This window comes from Mya arenaria, chromosome 4 (assembly GCF_026914265.1).
Source record: "Mya arenaria isolate MELC-2E11 chromosome 4, ASM2691426v1".
Taxonomy (NCBI): Eukaryota; Metazoa; Mollusca; class Bivalvia; order Myida; family Myidae; genus Mya; species Mya arenaria.
The window spans coordinates 61903376-61925461 of NC_069125.1; the positions used below are offsets into that span (position 1 = coordinate 61903376).

At 35.8% G+C, this 22086-nt stretch overlaps 1 non-coding gene across 1 annotated transcript; it reads right to left on the reverse strand.

Moving 5' to 3' along the window:
- Window positions 1–6847: 6847 nt before the first annotated feature.
- On the reverse strand, window positions 6848–6919 carry Trnap-cgg (transfer RNA proline (anticodon CGG)). The gene has a single exon. It is a non-coding gene; the product is annotated as a tRNA-Pro (tRNA).
- Between the last annotated feature and the right edge of the window lie 15167 nt (window positions 6920–22086).

Consider the following 22086-nt stretch of genomic DNA (forward strand, 5'->3'; position numbering starts at 1 on the left):
AGACAGTAACCTAGCGTTTATGCCCACGTGTCCGCCAATAGGAGTGGATACTGATTAATGAATTATCAAGAATACGACGAAAACAGCCGTCAAGTTTTTATTTATTCGTTTTTCATATCATATATTTGGCCATAAAGCGATGCACGCATGCGCACTCTATTGTACAGAGATATTCGCGCCAACACTAGAAATGTTATTATCAATGTTAGCTGTACAAATCAATTATGCCGGCAGCCGGGCATTCTGTCTTTTAATTGCCGTGAAAATACTGGTCACCAGGTAATGCAAAAATATTTATGAGTACTCTCATAAAAGTATTAGTTGAGTTCATTTGTTTCGAGTAATTGACAAACCAGGATGGAAATTGAAAAATGTCATTTATTCACATTAAATGACGTATATCGTTACAAACGAACAATATACATGGCCGAAACAAAGTTGGAGGTAAATAAAACGCCCTCCAATAAAACATATCAACTAATACAGAATGCATTATGTAAGACAAATGGTTAGATAACAGTATAGCAAATGTCAGATAACATTATAGCAAAAAGTAAAAAGATAATAGAAAAAGAATATCAACACAAACAGGCATGGTGTTTAAGCGAAAATGGAAAGGACCTTATTAGGTATATTAAGTAAAACGCACTGGCCTATAGATTGGGTGAGGTAGGGTGGGATAAAAAGCTTATGAAAATACTGCGTAATTCAGGTTGGCATAAGTTATCTGTGAACTTATTGCGTTGTGTTATCCGCAAGATGAGATGGTTAAATAATACTATCAAAATTGTAAACTCGGTACTAATAATTTACTACGTAATGAGTTATGTCCCCTGAAAGTATAATAAATAAATTTATTTCTTAGGCAATAAATTAAATTTTATGAGTACTCTCTTAAAAGTATTAGTTGAGTTCATTTGTTTCGAGTAATTGACAAACCAGGATGGAAATTGAAAAATGTCATTTATTCACATAAAATGACTTATATCGTTACAAACGAACAATATACATGGCCGAAACATAGTTGGAGGTAAATAAAACGCCATTAGAAACCCCAACCTCAACTCCATCGCTATAAGAGAGTGACAATGTGGACATGATGTAGAAACAATCAGTGACTAGTAAATTAAAATTGACATCAATCATTGACGATAGAGAAGAAGCCCACAACTCCAGTCTCTAATCCATGTACCAGGCCTACACATCCAGTCTCTGAATAGCAATAGCATATGAAAGAGAGAAAGAGCCCACAACTCCAGTCTCTAATCCATGTACCAGGCCCACAACTCCAGTCTCTAATCCATGTGTCAGGCCTACAACTCCAGTCTCTTATCCATGTAACAGGCCCACAACTCCAGTCTCTAATCCATGTACCAGGCACACAACTCCAGTCTCTAATCCATGTACTAGACCTACAACTCCAGTCTCTTATCCATGTACCAGGCCCACAACTCCAGTCTCTAATCCATGTACCAGGCCTACAACACCAGTCTCTAAACCATGTACCAGGCCTACAACTCCAGTCTCTAATCCATGTACCAGGCCTACAACTCCAGTCTCTGAATAGAAATAGCACATAAAAGAGAGAAAGAGCCCACAACTCCAGTCTCTAAATCCACGTACCAGGCCTATAACACCAGTCTCTGAAAAGAGATAGCACATAAAATAGAGAAAGAGCCCACAACTCCAGTCTCTTATCTATGTATCAGTCCCACGACTCCAGTCTCTGAAAAGAAAAAGCACACAAAAGAGAGAAAGAGCCCACAACTCCAGTCTCTAATCTATGTACCAGGCCCACGACTCCAGCCTCTGAATAGAAATAGCCATAAAGGATAACCACAGGCTCCCACAGTTGTACTCTACAATAGAGTAATACAACACTATGCTCCAACAACTGTATTCTACAACACAGAAATACAAGAACAGGCTTCAATAGCTGCACTCTACAACAGAGAAATACCACAAAAGGCATCTACAGCTGTACTCGACAAAAGAGTCATTTAACAATAGCCCAAACAGTTGTACCCCACAACAGCGTAATACATTCATAGGCTCCAAAGGCGGAACTCAACAAATGCGTTGTATAACAACAGGCTCCACTCGGTGTTCTGTACAACAGAGTAACACCAAAATGGGCACCAACCGCTGACTATATCACATAGGAATATAACAAAAGGCTCTAACAGAGGAATAAAACAATAGGCTCCAACAGCTGTACTCCCAAATAGAGTAAATCAACAATAGGCTCTAACAATTGTACTCTTCAACAGAGGAATACAACAAAAGGCTTCAACAGTGGGACTCTAACCACAGGAATACCACAACAGGCTGAATCAGTTGTACTTTTCAATAGAGTTATACAACAAAGGCTCCTACAGCTGCACTTTACCAAAAAGTAATACAACAATAGGCTCCAACAGCTGTACTGTACTACAGAGCAATACAACAATAGGCTCCCAATAGCCGTACCTTACAATAGAGTAATACAACAACAGGCCCCAACTGTTGCACTCTACAACAGAGTAAAACAACATTAGGCTCCAACAGCTGTACTCTACTACAGAGCAACACAACAACAGGCTCCCAATAGCTGTACCTCACAATAGAGCAATACAACAGCAGGCTCCAACCGTTGCACTCTACAACAGAGCAATACAACAACAGGCTCCCGATAGCTGCACTTTTACAATAGAGTAATACAACAACAGACTTCAACAGCTGTACTCTACTATAGAGCAACAAAACAATAGGCGCCTACAGCTGTACTTTACAATAGGCTAATACAACAATAGACTCGAACATCTGTACTCTACATCAGAAATACAACAAAATGGCCTAAATAGCCATACTCCACATTTATATAAGTGTATAACAAGAATAGGTTGCAAAAGGTTATTACAAAATCGGCCCCAAAAGCCGAACTCCACAATAGAGTAATGCAAAAAAAAATAAAAAAATACAACAATAGGTTCCCAAAAGCCATACTCTAGAATAACGGAATACCGTAACTGGATCCTGTAGCGGTACTCTGCAATAGAGTAATACAACAACAGGCTCCAATAGCCTATTCCACAATAGAGTAATACCACCATGGACCCCAATAGCCGTATTCAGCCACATAGTCAAACAGCAATAGGCTCCAGGGCCGAACTCTACAATTTAGAGTTGTACCACAATCAGCCTCCAAAAGACTGAAATACACAATAGACTGAACAAAAATGAGCTCGAAATTCAATACTCATTAATAGAGTAATACCGTGATAGGGTCCAATAGCCGTACTCTGTAATAGAGTTATGCAACGATATGTTCCAATAGCTGGACTCGACAATAGAGTGAAAAGCAACAATCGATCTTAATAGCTACACACCACAATAGAGCAATATCACAATAGGTCCTTATAGCCGTACTTAGCAATAGAGTAATACCCCAATAGCTTTACTCAACAAAACAGGAAAAAACTAATCGGCCCCAAAAGCCGCACTCCACAATCGAGGTAATCTAAAATTAGGTGTCAATAGCTGTAGCCCACCAAAGAGTAATACAACAAAAAAGCCCAAATAGCTCTACTCCACAGAAGTTAAACAACTATCGGCAAATACACACATTCCACAAAAGAGAAATATAACCAAAGGCTCCAATAGCCGCAGTCTACAATAGAGTAATATAACAATATGCTCCAAAAGGTCACTCAACAATAGAGTAATTTATAATAATAATATGTCCCAGTAGCAAAACTCCCCAATTGAGGAAAACAACAAACGACCCCACAAGTCATTTTACAATACAGTTATAAAACAATAGGCTCTAATAGCCATACTCCACAATAGAGTAAAATAACGAAAGGCCCCGAATAGCTGTACTCCACCAAAGAGTAAAACAACAATAGGCCCCAATAGCCGAACTCTACAATATAGTTAAAGAACAATAGGCCCCAATAGACGAACTCTACAATAGAGTTATAGAACAATTGGCCCCAATAGCCGAACTCTACAATAGTTATAGAACAATAGGCCCCAATAGCCGAACTCTACAATAAAGTTATAGAACAATAGGCTCCAATAGCCAAACTCTATAATAGAGTTATAGAACAAAAGGCCCCAATAGCCGAACTCTACAATAGAGTTATATAACAAAAGGCCCCAATAGCCGAACTCTGCAATAGAGTTATAGAACAATTGGCCCCAACAGCCGAACTCTACAATAGTTATAGAACAATAGGCCCCAATAGCCGAACTCTACAATAGAGTTATAGAACAATTGGCCCCAATAGCCGAACTCTACAATAGTTATAGAACAATAGGCCCCAATAGCCGAACTCTACAATAGAGTTATAGAACAATAGGCCCCAATAGCCAAACTCTATAATAGAGTTATAGAACAAAAGGCCCCAATAGCCGATCTCTGCAATAGAGTTATAGAACAATAGGCCCCAATAGCCGAACTCTGCAATAGAGTTATAGAACAAAAGGCCCCAATAGCCGAACTCTGCAATAGAGTTATATAACAAAAGGCCCCAATAGCCGAACTCTGCAATAGAGTTATATAACAAAAGGCCCCAATAGCCGAACTCTACAATAGAGTTATATAACAAAAGGCCCCAATAGCCGAACTCTACAATAGAGTTATATAACAAAAGGCCCCAATAGCCGAACTCTACAATAGAGTTATATAACAATAGGCCCCAATAGCCGAACTCTACAATAGAGTTATAGAACAATAGGCCCCAATAGCCAAACTCCAAAATGGAGTTATATAACAATAGGCCCCAATAGCCGAACTCTACAATAGAGTTATAGAACAATTGGCCCCAATAGCCGAACTCTACAATAGAGTTATAGAACAATTGGCCCCGATAGCCGATCTCTGCAATAGAGTTATATAACAATAGGCCCCAATAGCCATACTCCAAAATGGAGTTATATAACAATAGGCCCCAATAGCCATACTCCACAATAGAGTTATATAACAATAGGCCCCAATAGCCATACTCCACAATAGAGTTATAGAACAATAGGCCCCAATAGCCGAACTCTACAATAGAGTTATAGAACAATAGGCCCCAATAGCCGAACTCTACAATAGAGTTATAGAACAATAGGCCCCAATAGCCGAACTCTACAATAGAGTTATAGAACAATAGGCCCCAATACTGCGTAATTCAGGTTGGCATAAGTTATCTGTGAACTTATTGCGTTGTGTTATCCGCAAGATGAGATGGTTAAATAATACTATCAAAATTGTAAACTCGGTACTAATAATTTACTACGTAATGAGTTATGTCCCCTGAAAGTATAATAAATAAATTTATTTCTTAGACAATAAATTAAATTGATTTCGCAATACCTTACCAGTTGCAATGTATCATACTGCTTAGTACGATATAAAAATGTTTTTTTTTAATTCAAATGGTTTATTTAAAAACAAACAGCAACATGCTCAGAATGTCAATACAATCAGCAAGCTGAATGCGAAAATTCAACACTTCGGTTCATTGCTATGGCCATCACATGATGAGCATTTTCTGCTAACTCATTAAAAATGCATATAACCCTGTTTATCACGTGACAATTTGTTTGCATAGGCAGTTGATTTTTAGAGTTTATTTCCGTCTGCTCGCGCCCATTGGCTGCATGGAGGATTTGTCACCGTCTTGACGCCTTCGCGTCTGATAGAGTGTTACGCATTGTCCAAGGTCAAGGTTGCATATCCACAGGCATAGGCGAATTAGTTAAGATTGAGGGAACAAAAACACACGTTGAATGTAAAAGCGATATTGCATTAAAATGCCAGAAATGCTATGAAAAGCATTGCGCAGATAGTAAAATTATTTGTCAAAAAATAGTTTTACAAAAAATCCGAAAAAACCCATATCTGGGTGAAAATAATACCAAATACAGATATTCAAGAATATGTACAAGGGATATAATTCATTCCGAGAAAGACTGACCGAGAATCATACTAAACTCGTGTTGAATAATGCAAAGTGAAATGATCAAAGAGATGATACAGGATAAACATATAAAATACCGGTTTGTGAAATTACCGGAAAACCTAAAAACCGAAAACCCCTATAATTTTCATAATTATATACAATTGAGTATGTGAGGTGTTTTATGCGGAGTTAATACTTAATTGTGATGGAGGGTTGTATATCGTGGTTGTGGGGGGTTTGAGAGGGATGGGGAAGTCGGAGAAGGGGGGGGGGGGGTGAGCGGGATGCGGAAGTCGGAGAAGGGGGGGTGTTTAGAGGGATGGGGAAATCGGAGAAGGGGGGGATGAGAGGGATGGGGAAGTCGGAGAATGTGGGGGGGGGGGGGTTGAGAGGGATGGGGAAGTCGGAGAAGGGGGGGGGGGGGTTGAGAGGGATGGGGAAGTCGGAGACGGGGGGGAGGTAGTTGCTATAACAAAGTCTCAAATACACTACTTTCCGATATAATGTACTACTTTCCGATACTTTAATTTCAAAGTCACGGTAGAGGTGTAAAACTAAAACCGACCCACCGACTAAAATACATAACTACTAGTACAGCGTGTATCAGAATAGGATAATGCAATAGGAACCTGATAACTAAAAAAGTATTTTGACTAGTATAATATTTATAGTTCTTCAAGTAAAAAGTAAACATTGGAGTAATACTGGTAAATGTACTCACATGTGTTTTATATTTGGTCTTTTAGAGGAAACAAATGCGTCTGTTGCTGTTTCTAAAACATTCGGTTGCCTAGAAGGCTGAGGGGTGTTCGTACTACTGATTGATGTGCCATCATGTTTTGCAACATTATTTTTCGAAGATAACTAATTTGTTAGAATTAAATGTTAGAGTGTGTTTTTGCTACTAAAAGAATGGACTCGTCCGGGATTTGAACCCGGGACCTCTCGCACCCGAAGCGAGAATCATACCCCTAGACCAACGAGCCAGTGACAATCCTTTGCGATTCTGTCCAATTATGAAGTTGTATAATCATAACTCGTAGCGATGACATTGCTTATTGGTTGTGCAACATCTGGAGACTGTAGGATATTAAATGATATTTTGTCTTGTAAATACACAACATTGCTTCACGTTGATAGCTACTGGTCACCCATTACTTTTTCAAGATGATCATAATATCGATACAAGTTAAAAATTATATGACAATAATTTTACTATAATATTTTTTAAAAATACAAGAAAACGATATAATATATTATACTCAAGTGCACATAGTTACTTATAACGAGCATATAGTAGGATACTATTTTAAGTAAGTTTGAGACATAACTATTAATATTTTTATCAATGCCACAATTGAGTATTAAACATGGGCTCGTCCGGGATTTGAACCCGGGACCTCTCGCACCCTAAGTGAGAATCATATCCCTAGTCCAACAAGCCGCTATAATTATAATAACATTGACATAATTTCAATCGTTGGTTCAATGATATTTGCAATTGAAGTACACATGATGCCTTTTTTATTTTATTGACTTTTTTGTATTTGATTTTCTTTACGTTTTTACGTCTATCGATATTAGGATCATCTTTAAAAAGTAATGGGTGGCCCAATACCTATCAAAGTATAGGGTCGTGTGATCATTTACAAGAACAACCGCAATTTAATCCCATATTGTCACAACCAACTATTTAAGCAATCGCTTTGGTATATATGATTCAACAATGCTATGGTCACCGGATATTCGATATGGGCTAACGGGGCTATTATTCCCATATATAAGAAAGGAGATCTTTCGGACCCTAACAATTACAGGGGGATTACACTGATCAGTTGCTTTGCAAAGTTGTTCACCGGTATATTAAATGAGAGGATTAAGAAATGGGTGATGGAGTACGATGTTCTCACGGATGCACAATTTGGTTTTAAGAACAATTGTAGTACAGTAGATCCCATATTTATATTACAATCATTGATCCAAAGACAGTTAAACTCTAAAAAGAAGTTGTATTGTTATTTTGTGGACTTTAAAAAGGCGTATGAGAGTATAAGTAGGAGCAGGCTATGGTATAAACTAATAAAATCCGGCGTCGATGGTAAATTACTGGCCCTTTTACGCTCAATGTACGAGGAAGTGAAGCTTTGTGTTAAACATGTTGGGACATTGTCTGATTTCTTTGATAGTAATGTCGGATTATTTCAAGGGGAAATAATTCCCCGATTTGTTTCTCTCTGTTTTTAAATGATATAGAGTTACATATGCAACAAGGAACTTATGCCGGGATCTCTCTGGATGAAATAAATATCTTTCTGTTGTTATTTGCAGACGATGCTGTGTTAATGTCAGAATCGAAAGAAGGCCTTCAGACGTCATTAGATCACTTACAAACATACTGTGATCGCTGGAATCTCACTGTAAATGTTGAAAAAAACTAAAATAGTTGTATTTAGAAAAGGCGGTAGATTGTCGCAAAATGTTGAATGGAAATATAAAGGTGTTGTTGTAGAAATCGTAAATTCCTTCAATTATCTTGGTGTTGTTTTCTCATCTGGTGGCTCATTTGCTCAAGCAGCTAAAACTTTAGCTGGCAAAGCTATAAGGTCTATGAATAGTCTATTTGCGGTTATAAAAGATACACTCGCCCCTGTCCATATTCTTTTTAATCTGTTTAATGCATATGTTATGTCTATACTTAATTATGGATCTGAGGTATGGGGATTTGGTAAGTATGAATGTTTGGAAAGAGTGCAAAAAAGGTTATGTAAATGGATCCTCAAAGTGAAAAGGTCGACAAATACTCTTTCGCTATATAGCGAGCTGGGCCGGTTCCCATTGTATATTGAAATGCGATGCATAAAATACTTTGTTAAATTTTTTACATGCAAATCTAAGAATTGTATTTTAAGAACTATCATTTTAAAGGAAGTGAGTGAAGTAGAACTAAATCCTGCTGTCATAAATTGGGCCTCGAATGTTCGAGATGTATTACAACGCTCAGGTTTTAATGATGTTTGGTTATTCCCCGAATCAGTGAATATGTCTGCATTTGTACCTCTGCTTAGAAATAGATTACGAGATATTTATATCTCAGAATGGAGAGTGGGTATGGATAGCTGTAGTTCATTAAATATATATAAAGAATTTAAATGTAATTACCAAGTTTCTAATTATATTTCTTTATTAGACAATATCAAATACAGACAAGTGCTTGCACAATTACGGCTATCTTCCCATAGGTTAAATATTGAAGTTGGCCGACATAATGGTATTGCAAGACATGATAGAAAATGTACCTATTGCAACCTTAACGATAAAGAAGACGAGTACCATTTCGTTTTAAGATGTCCACTATATGCTGATATTCGTAGAAGGTATTTGCCAAATTACTATTCAAGACATCCTAGTATGGAAAAATTTATTACTTTACTGCAAACAGATGATAAACCTCTTCTGGTTAAACTAGCTATTTATTGTTTAAAAGCTTTCAAAGAAAGAAATGATTATGTTTGAATACATATATGCTTTTTCTAGGAATATATAAATATATCCTTGTACTGGATGTTATTCCATGTGTTTTGTATATGTCGTAAGATTAGTTGTATTTGTACTGTTATTAAAAATTTAACACATATCCAAAACAGAACTGTTACTAATATAATCATGCCATTCTTGTTTAAATGTATCTATAATTCTACATTTAAATTTCTTCATAAATATATTAACATGTACAATATTTGGGTTATTAAATACATATGCAAAACCATAATCATTTAACAGTTTTTTAACCTTAGAAACCCTGTTAATACAACCCTTATTACAGTCATCAATGGCCTGTTTATACACGGACTTAATCATAATGTTATTACTGTTGTAAACCTTAAACCAGTAATAACAGCATTCGTAAAAAACATTGAAAATTTACCGTTTCTGTTCCTTATTCTAGTTTGAATAAGGAATTAGGAACCAGTGCATTCGTCCTTATTCGACTTGTAGTGCGTGATAAAATAGTTGAAGAACTATATCCTGCTAAAAAAGACAATGCAGTTATGCAAACGTTTTGTTGCATGAATATTTCGTATAAAAAGAAGAAATAAGACACTTTTATAATAGGCATAGTTCACAGCTTACTCCTTGCAATATCCATTGACACAAAAATAATCTAACAGGCTGTTAGTGCATAGCACTAATAGTTTGCAGAATTCACAGACCAATCGACGCTTCAACATATTTCTTAGATACTTTCATTATAATTATCACACAATAGTTCCACTAAATTCATACCTTTCCAGATAACAAGCATCGATAGTTCTAACACATAAGTAATGTTCAGTATTTGAGTTATTGCAATTGGTCTTAAACTCATCTCGCAATTCCTCTTCAACGCTGGGCATTATCAAGATCAATGTCGACAACGGCAATTTCATTCTCCCACTCTCTCAAAACTTGTAGTGATTTAATTAATAGATTCAGTTTACTGTTTTGTATTTGCATTAGAGCCATTAATTTGTTCAGCTTCAACTTTTTCATTTGTAATGTTGTGTTTTGATACATACAGAACTCTTTTCTTATCCGTCATTGTAAATCAATACTTAAAGGCTGCGTCAAACTGATACATTTTTTTTCTATTGTGTTAAAATGGAAAGCAAACCACTTCTAAACAGAAGGGCTAAGAAGCGAACACCAACGGTCAAAGGTATAATACCAGAATTTCATGATCGTAAAAGAGAACATCAACAGTAGTTGCTTACGAAATAAGGACAATTTCAAAAAATATAAACACTGTAAACAAGAAACAAACACTTAACTTGAATATGGAAAAAAAGTATGGTTTATGTAGCACAATTTTTTAAATTAAATGTTAGAATGTGGCATTGATTCTAATAGAATGGACTCGTCCGGGATTTGAACCCAGTACACGCACCCGAAGCGAGAATCATACCCCTAGACCAACGAGCCGGTGACACTCCTTTTTAACACTGTTCAATTATGAAGTTGTATAATCATAACTCATAGCGATGGCATTGGTTGTGTAACATTTGGAGATAGTATGGTATTAAATGATGTTTTCCTGTAAATAAACACCGTTGCTTAACTTTGATAGCTATTGGTCTACCCATGACCTTTTTAAGATAATCTTTATATTGATACAAGGTAAATAATAAATGAATATTTTATGGCAATACTTTTCTAACATTTTTTCATAAATACAAAAAAGAGAGATACTATATCTTTGTAAGGTGTAAAATGTTACTTATGGTAAGCGTATATTAAGATATTATCTTAATTATATTTGAGATATTATGATTAATATTTTCGTGAATACCACCATTAAGTAAAATATTTGGGCTCGTCCGAACCCGGGACCTCTCGCACTATAAGCGAGAATCATACCCCTAGACCAACGAGCCATTGTTTTAGTATACTTGGTTAAAATCCAACTGTTGAATCTTCAACGATGACATTGCTCATAACAATTCTTATTACATTTTGTCACCTACCAGAATGCCTAGAGGCTAGAATATCAGTTTAAGGTGTAACCGGGCTCTTCGGGCTTGAGGTGTGGACGGAAGTGTGTTTGAATCTCTAGGAAAAGGAAAACTAGACTAGATAAAACTCTTTTAAAGTTTTTAATTCATTCGCTACAACCCCCCTTTAATATCAATTACAACCTGTAATAACTAAACCAATGCGAGATTTTAAACCTCTTTGGTCCTTTGGAGCGAGATGGTGATACAAGGATTCGGGACCCTTCACTAGCTCAACTCCCTGATTGCAATTTAATAGGGTATTAAGTATACATACAAATAAACATTGTCAAAACAATATAATTATAATGAATATAAAATGATTCATAAGTTTTAACAATAAATATATATTTTCTATGTAATATCTTATAATTTTATAAGAACATGAAAGGGACATAATAATATCATCGAACACGAAACTAATACTAAAGAACATGTAAAGCTACAGATATGTAAAGCTAGGAGCCACATGAAATGATGACAGAAATATGAAATGTAAGTTACTTTAATATATATTAAAAGCATGATTTAAGCGGACTATTACATTCCTCCTCTGTTAATTTAGAAAAACAATTTCGTTAATTATAAAAATTATCGTAAATTGTGACAGAAACGTATATTTTAAGTAATATGATGCAATACTTCAGAATTCGAACATAACAGTAAAGTAACTGTCAATTTCTGTAACAATACAGTATAAATATATACATATTTAACAAATACATCAAAATAAATCTCACATTTATATCAACTCCTCTATTATAAATCTAGTGAAAAATCAAGGTCACTATAGTCCAACTCCTCTTCAATTGGAATGTCCATGATGGGTCTCAGTGGCTGTTCGTCAACCATTTTGGGTGGAGGGATTGGTTTCGTAACGCCCATTGGAGGTATGTATTGGTGGTTAATTTTGAGATCTTTTTCAAAATGTTCACATAAAGTGTTCCTGATGTGTTTTCTAGCAGCAGTTGAAGTACTAAACTTCTTGTTGCACATCTTACAAATAAACACCTGCAAGAATGGCCGATGCATCCGGTTCCAGTGTTTCGTATATTGGGGTAGCGAAGGAAATTCTTTCTTCTCGCTACAGCCAGGAACTGGACACGCATAATTTCCGTTCGCCGGAAAAACCTGCCGCTTACCGCTCATCGCCATTTCTTACTGAAGTTATATATATTGACATATATATAATAATAAAAATACACAAAATACACAAAAGTGGTATTATAATATGTTTAATAATATTTGTTTTAAACAAATTGTAACCATCACATATTTTAAAACAAAAAATTACATTAAACCAAAAATGCACATATACTATTTAATGATGCATTTGTTTAAGTTTAATAGTGTACTATTATACATGCTTTACATGTTTTACACACAAACACATATATATGTATAAATATGTATGCAAAATATTCTTTTTATCCCATTATTTACACATAGAACACATCCTTTTTATTTTAACAGAACTTTCCTCTTTTTTTTCCAGATTACAAGTCTATAACCTTCCGAGGAATCACAGTCCTCGCCCTTCTAGAACTGGGAACAATTGGAACTGCATACCCCTGGTCATGTGACATAGGATTCAAACCTGGGTTATCGCTATCATTACATGATTCATGTGGCAAAGTATTCAAATCTGGGTTGTCATGATCATTTTGTGATTCATCAGACAACACATCCAGCCAACTAACTCTTGGTTTACCAATATACTGCTTCAAGTGATCAACATGGCAGACTTTAATGGCACCGTCCTGACTCAATTGAATTTTGTAAGTGAGATATGTCAACTTTTCTACTACCAAAAACGGTCCTGTCCAGCCCAATCCCAGTTTCTGATTTGCAATGGGAGGATACCATCTCCACACCCAATCACCTGCTTCAAATTCTCGAGGTTTTAAACCCCTATCATAGTATTTCTTCTGGCGCTTTGCCGAAATGCCTAGATTTTCATAAGCAATTTGATAACCGTTACCAATTGCCAATTTTACCCATTCCACATATTCAGATATACATTCTGTTTCAGGGGCACCAGGTGGCGGACCAACCATTACATCAATGGGCAGATCTATATCTCGGCCTAACATGACTTTGTTCGGAGTGCAACCAGTACTGCTATGCTGTGTAGCACGATAGGCAGCCATAACATAGGGAAGATGATCATCCCAGTCATCCTGATTTTCATTAACAAACATCTTCAACATGGAAATCACCGTACGGTTACACCGTTCAATCATGCCATCAGACTTCGGATTGTAAGCACACGTTCGAGTCTTTTCACTGCCCACGAGTTCACACAAGGAGGAAAATAGCCTAGATTCAAAGTTCCTGCCCTGATCAGTGTGTATCTGAGAAGGAAAACCAAATAACAAGAACACCTGAGTAACCAAGATGTCTGCTACTGTGAATGCAGTCTGATTTGGCATTGCAAAAGCCATTTTCCATTTACTAAAATAGTCTCCACAAACCAGAATATACTCGTTCCCATTTTTGCTTTGTTTTAAGGGACCTACTATGTCAAGTGCGAAAATCTGCATTACTCGAGTGGGTTTAATTTGTGAAAGTTCATGTTTCCCTAACCCTGGGCCAGGCTTGCCACGAGCACAGAAATCACATTGTTTAATCCACAGAGCAACATCATCATTCATTCCCGGCCAGAAAAAGCGGCGCTTAATGGCTTCAAGAGTTCTGTCCCTTCCTAAGTGCCCAGCATATCTTTGTGAATGTAATTCAGTGAAAATAATGTTTCTAATCTCCTGTGGAGCAACAAGAACAAGTACAGAATTCCCGGAAGATTCAACATGCCTGTAATACAACACAGAATTCTCGATAACCAACATCTCCCAGCAATGCCACAGCTTGACAACATTCGGCTCGGGAAAAGTCAACTCCGACCTTTCAGGTTTACCCTGATGAACAGATTTTAAATGCAAAATTTCGGAAATGACTTTGTCTGAACTTTGTAGCTTATGTATTTGATCAGTTGACCAATTTGTTATCCAGTTAGGCATGCATTTATCTGTTAAATCTACATTTACGTCTGTATCCCCTTTCCCCATATCTGATATTATATTTGTGAAATTCACCCCACAGTTTTCTAATCTATTCTTGTCAAATGTTTGGTTTCCTTTGCTACAATCGCTACACTTGCCAAATGTGCATGGCCTTTTTACTATCCTAGTTAGACTATCCGCATTTTGGTGTTTTGAACCTTCCCTGTATACGATTTCATATTCGTATGCCCCAAGAATATTGATCCATCTTGCTAGGAGACCTTCAGGTTCCTTAAAACTCCCCAAATATGACAAGCTCTTGTGATCTGTCCTAACAATGAACTTCCTTCCCAACAAATAGTGTTTATATATCTGCACAAAATGAATCACTGCTAATAACTCTCTTTTTGTGGTACAGTAATTTTGCTGGGCAGCATTTAGTGTTTTACTACCATAAGCCAAAACTCTCTCTTCCCCATTTTGCATTTGTGATAATACCCCAGAAATTGTATCTAAACTTGCATCTGTATCTAGTATAAAATCACCTCCTTTCTCATCAGGGTACCCAAGTATTGGTGCATTTATCAGACATTGTTTTAATTGCTCAAATGCCACTTGTTCAGCCTCACCCCATTTAAATTTGCAATTTTTCTTGGTTAACCTAGTCAATGGAAGAGAAATTTCCGAAAAATCAGGAATCATCTTCCGATAGTACCCGCAAATTCCTATAAATGACCTCACTTCCTGCTTATTTTGTGGACATGGCCAATCTTTAACAGCACTTATTTTCTGTGGATCACATGTAATTCCCTTTTTAGACACCAAATGGCCTAGAAAAACAAGCTCTGTTCTAAAAAGTTTACATTTACTAGGTTTTAATTTAAGATTTGCCATCTTAAATCTCTCCAAAACAAGTCTCAAATTCTCTAATGCCTCATCAAAAGTTTTCCCCAAAATACAAACATCATCCAAGTACACCAAACATTTTTCATAGTGCAATCCTGCTAAAATATGTTCAACCATTCTTTCAAAACTCGCAGGAGCATTTTTGAGGCCCATTGGACAAACTTTGAACATAAATTGCCCTCTTCCTGGAATTCTAAAGGCTGTTTTTGGAGCATCAAACTTGTTTAACTTTAATTGCCAGTATCCACTTGCTAGATCTAAGCTATGGTAATAGTAACTATTTGACAGCTGATCCAATGTCTGATCTATTCTCGGTAAGGGATATGCATCAAAAACAGTTACAGAGTTAAGACCTCTCAAATCTACACAAAATCTAATAGTGTTATCCTTTTTCTTGACTAGACATATACCCGAAGCCCATGGACTATGACAAGGCTCAATAACACCATTATCCAACATCTTGTCCAATTCTCTATCAACTGTATCTTGCAAATGTATAGGCACTCTTCTAGTTTTACATTGTACAGGCTTTGCATCCCCAGTGTTGATGAAATGTTCAACTATCTCAGTTTGACCTAATTTACCATCTGGACCTAAGAAAGCATCCTCATATTGTTTAAGTAAATGCTTAACTTTTCGTAATTGATCTGAGCTTAAATCTGGTGACATGCCCTCAAGAACTGGTTGCAAATGTTCTGGCAATGAAGTGTTTTCTAAATCATTGCAAGAATTATCAGACACAATTTCTCTCTGGACAGCCTCAACTGCACAAACTCTACCCAAAATAGTGTCACTCTTCAAACTAACTGCATTATCAGTCATGTTTATGACTGAAAGAATCACATGACTTTCTTCGTTTCTAATCAAAGACCTTGCAATGAACAAACCATCTTTAACATGACTATGTGTGGGTTCAAGTATGCCAACCTTTGCTTCACAGTTGCCATTAACATATGCAGGAATGTACATTTCTGATTTTGCAGGGATTTTAACTGATTCTGCAGCATGAATTCTTGCACAAAATGAAGATTGATCTTTATGCAACTTAACCTTGCCTAATTTGGTTTTAAGCATTTTCTTAGCAATCTTAACACTAGCATTCTGAGCCTCAAGAAAATCCATACCTAAAATCCCATATGATTCAGCCAAATTTGCTATTATAAACTCATGCTCAAAAGAAATATGCTCAATCTGAAATGTCATTCTACATTTTCCTATAAGTTCTATCTGATCCCCATTTGCTGCAACTAATGTCCTATCAGGAGGCTCTAATGGAGGTTTGTCTGTCAAAGCATCATATCTACATTTGTTCAAAAGGGAAACGTTACTTCCTGTATCAACTAGCACACTTCCTTTCACACAATGATCAAATGAAGCTCTCACATAGCAACATGATTTTACTGAATCCATTCCCAAGTGAACCTTTCTGTCCCCTTCCTTAACATGAATAGATTCCTCTATGACCTTGACCCCTTCCTTAACAGGATCCACTTCTCCCACTTGCTCCCTAGTAGTCTCCTCTATCCTGGAAATTTCAGAACCTCCCATATCACCCCCTTTACCACTAGGCACATAAGCAATATCAGGTTTTGATGCAACATAAGTTTTAGGTTCAGGTGTCATCAATGTTATGCTAGCTTTTGAAACAAATCTGTCTACCATTACCCCGATATTCTCTAATATCTCGTTTTCTGTTGGCCTTTTGTCAACAAGGACCATGTTTTCGGCCTCTAACTTGGTCCTTGTTAGTTTTCCTGATTATGTCTTGATTTGGGACATCTTGATTCGACATGAGAGTATTCCCCACAATTTGAGCAAATAATTTGTTTCTGATTCTTATAACTATCTTGTCTGTAACTGTTATAACCACGGCCTCGACCTCTTTGAATTTGTCCATCACCCCTATTCTGTTGCCTACCATCAAAATAATCTCCCCTATTCTGTTGCCTACTATCAAAATAATCACCCCTATTCTGTTGCCTACTATCAAAATAATCACCCCTATTCTGTTGCCTACCATCAAAATAATCACCCCTATTCTGCTGTCTACTATCAAAATAATCACTTCTCTTCTGTTGCCTACCATCAAAATAATCACCCCTATTTTGTTGCCTACTGTCTGCCAAAACTTTTAATTTCTCTTCCAACAATGGTCCTAACTTTTGATCTATAATATTGGTCATGGCCTCTTGCATATCTACTAGTGTACAGTATGGACCTAGAGATGAAGAACGAAGTGATGAAACTTGTTCTGACTGAACCTCAGTGGGTTTCCTTATTTTGTCCAGTGAACCACACAACGCACAATACTCAGTAGCTAAGCTTATTGCTTCATCTAAGGATTTTGGATGGCCAAATTGTACTTGTTTTTGTAATTCAAAATGTTCCAATCCATTAATGTATTGATCCACTAAACACGTTTCCAAAGATCTATGGTCCATGTAAGGAAAAGCCCTTTGCCCCAATCTTCTAACTTCGAACCCGAAATCTGAAACGGATTCATTCCTATTTCGTTTCCTATTCCTGAATTCACACCTATAGGCCAAACCTCTTTCATTAGGACAGAATCTTTGCTCCAGTCTAGCTTTAATATACTAATAATCATTTAATCTATCGTCTCTGATGGTACTTAAAAGTTTCTGGGCTTCCCCCCTCAAGTTTATGGCCAGCATGCAAGCTTTTTGATGAATTTCCCATTTATTCCACTTTGCAACCCTTTCAAAATGTACAATATAATCAGGCCATTCTGTACCCTTCCCATCAAATTTATCAGGCTCAATTTCTTTAGACGGTCTGCTAATACCCATCATATTATGAGAAGGATAATAGATGTTTCTGTCAATTTGTCTAGTGTTATTCTCTAAAGTCCTTGGAGGCAACTCATACTGTTTCTCAAAATACCTATTAGGCAAATCTCTACCTGACAAACTATCATCATAACGTCGACCATTATCAAAAGAAACATTTTCGCTCTTGTTTGGCAAATTTAAAAAGTCTGTATCAAATCTCACCTCTTTCTTATTTGTACTGCCCACTTCAATACTATCCTCAAAGTTTTCAGCCCTATCAGGAGTATGATTTGATGCCATAATCACTCAACTAGATCACTATGCTTGATTGAATACCTGTACTAGTAAAACCAGTTACCATAAACAATGTGTACTATTTCTCAATATAATATATGTTGTGTAACAATACACCACCTTTCTTAATCCTCTCAATCAAATATCTGAAGCCTAGTGAACAATAATATTTTCAAGGCATAAGGTTCAAGTAAATAAGCATATTCGACAATTCCGAATATAATAATCCTCTAGAAATGATACTCGTATACTTTAAACAAGTAATAGCACTACTACATTAATTTTTAGTTAACATTTGTATCATTATTTTTTTTTTTTTAACTTGAACCTTTGAGTTAATTAATTTAATTATCCTTTTCCTAAGAGAATATATTTACCTCACACACACTTCCTTCCTCCTATGATCTGGTCCACGTCATGTACCTCGTCTTGTCACCCGACTGGTCACGGCACCAATGTAACCGGGCTCTTCGGGCTTGAGGTGTGGACGGAAGTGTGTTTGAATCTCTAGGAAAAGGAAAACTAGACTAGATAAAACTCTTTGAAAGTTTTTAATTCATTCGCTACAACCCCCCTTTAATATCAATTACAACCTGTAATAACTAAACCAATGCGAGATTTAAAACCTCTTTGGTCCTTTGGAGCGAGATGGTGATACAAGGATTCGGGACCCTTCACTAGCTCAACTCCCTGATTGCAATTTAATAGGGTATTAAGTATACATACAAATAAACATTGTCAAAACAATATAATTATAATGAATATAAAATGATTCATAAGTTTTAACAATAAATATATATTTTGTATGTAATATCTTATAATTTTATAAGAACATGAAAGGGACATAATAATATCATCGAACACGAAACTAATACTAAAGAACATGTAAAGCTACAGATATGTAAAGCTAGGAGCCACATGAAATGATGACAGAAATATGAAATGTAAGTTACTTTAATATATATTAAAAGCATGATTTAAGCGGACTATTACAAAGGTAATGGTGATATATTCTTAATAATTGAAAACAAATTTCCATTAACATTATATTTTAGGCGTTTTGACTTGGGGCCTGCACCCCAGACTGAGTCAAATACTTTCTTAAATTTCTTGAAAGGACAAAACAGTTCAGTTTGTACTGTTCGTACAGTATTCTGCTAACATTTGAAGATTAAATATAATATTAACTGTTCTATGTTACTTTTTTAAATCCTGGTTTATCTGTTTTATTCCATCATGAATTGTGTAGCAAATTAAATTGATTTATAATTTCGGTTAGCAATTTGTCTAGACAACAAAGTGAAGTAATAGGACTTGTGTTTTCACTTTGCGTTACATCACCTTATTTTAATACATTGATTATATAACATTGACTTACCATTTTTTTGGCTTATTACCAGTATTTAGAACTATGTTAAACAGTTACACATATACATCTACATAGTGGTTACGAGATTCCTTTAAAATGACAATATCGACATACATCTGCAGCCAATTGTATAAAACCGGTTATCTTTTTGGTTTGGTCAAAGTTATCCGAAATGTTTATCGATTGGTCAATATTTATCCAATAATTTTTTCTAACCAATCAAATCATTGAAAAGTGTTCACTAGCCGAAATATAACCGTTGGACAACTTATCCAAGTTGTATACAAATGGCTGCAGTTCTTTATCGCTAGCTCTATAGCGACTTGTTGGTCTCGGGGTATGATTCTCGGTTTGGGTGCGAAAGGTTCAGTATTCAAACCAAGGTCGAGCCGATTATTTCTTCATCTCCATCGTTCATCCATTGGGATGTATTCTCGTACAAAAAGTACAATGTTCTAATCCTTCATTTTGAATGTGTCGGTATATATTGGTCCATCTTAACTCTGGTTTTTGAAAACAGCTGTGTTAAATCTGGTCAAAAAGACGGACCAATCCAGCTTAATCCCTCTCAGCATGGATTTCAAAATTATATAACTGTTTTCTGGATACCAAACAAGCAGTTGACCCTACTTGGATATAATCGCTTCCACTTAAGTTATGGGAAACCTGTGTCAAAATGTCACTGTTAAGTATATTTAAGAATGGCATTGCCTATACATGTAGTAATTGCTGCGTCAAATCCAATGGATTAATAACTGGCTGTTCACGGTTCTACAAGGTACCTCTAAGGCCACTGCTGTAGCCCACAGTTGTGTATCCTCTATATAGGTAAACTACTGCAAACGAATGGCACTTGTAGCAGTAGCTTTAAGGAACCTAACATCGATTAAGTACTTTTGGTAAATTATTTACTAAAGTGATAAATAATAGGTTGAATATTTGGGCGGAAAAATATCATGTGTATATTGAAGCTCAAGCAGGATTTAGACAGAATATGGGTACTGTCGATAATATTTTTGTTTTACATGGTATCATTAATTATTTGTTAGAGAATAAAAAGAGACTGTATGCAGTTTTTGTTGACTTTACGAAGACGTTCGATTTTTTGGTGAGAGATATCATATGGTATAAGCTTTTAAGATTAGGAGTAAGAGGAAACATGTTTAAAAGTTATAAAATCGATGTATTCAGATGTTTAATCAAGAATAAAACTTAATAACACAGTAAGTAATGAAGATTTTACATGTTTCTTAGGTGTGAGGCAGGGAGAATGTTTATCTCCATTTTTATTCTCAATGTATTTAAATGACATAGAAGAACATTACATGTTGAATGGGTTCAATGGTATTGGTATGGGCATTTTAAAATTATTTCTGTTGTTATATGCTGATGATATTGTAATCATGGCTGATTCTGAGAATGAGTTAAAAAAGGGTTTATTTCTATTAGAAGACTATTGTGATAGATGGAAGCTAAGTGTAAATTCTACCAAGACTAAAGTAATGATTTTTAAAAAAGGTGGCAGGTTAAGGAATAATATTAGTTTCTTATATAAGGGTGAACATTAAGAGATAGTCAGACATTTTACATACTTAGGTATTGTTTTCACACGTGGAGGCTCTTTTACAACAACCTTTAATACACTAGCAGGACAAGCATCTAAGGCTGTTTTTAAATTAAATTCATATTTGATAAAATTTCCCTCAATTTCCATCCAAAATAAATTAGATCTGTTTGATAAATTAATTCTCCCAATTTTAAATTATGGATCAGAAATTTGGGGTCTAAATAAATCTCTTGCTCTAGAAAGAGTTCATTTAAATTTTTGCAAAAAAAAATCTTAGGTGTTAAAATTCAAACTCAGAATAATTTCATCTATGGAGAGCTTGGTAGAACTTCATTATTAAGTAGAAGAGCTGTTAATGTAAGATATTGGTTGAAAGTTGTTAAATTAGAAGATCATAAATATACTAAAGGTGTTTACACTCAAATGTGTAGTAACCTAGAAACACAGCCAAACTGTAAGTCCTGGGCAAAATCTGTATGTACTTTGTTACAATCTCTTGGATTTCATTATGTTTGGTTGAATCAAGGTGTTGGTGATGAAAATATATTTATGTCTTTGTTGAAGTCTAGGCTTAATGATACATTTATCCAAAACTGGAGGTCAGAACTTGATAACTCGTCAAATGCAAGAACTTATACAATGTTTTGTAATATTATGTTGCAACCTTATTTGACGAATGTTAGTTTATATAAGTTTAGAAA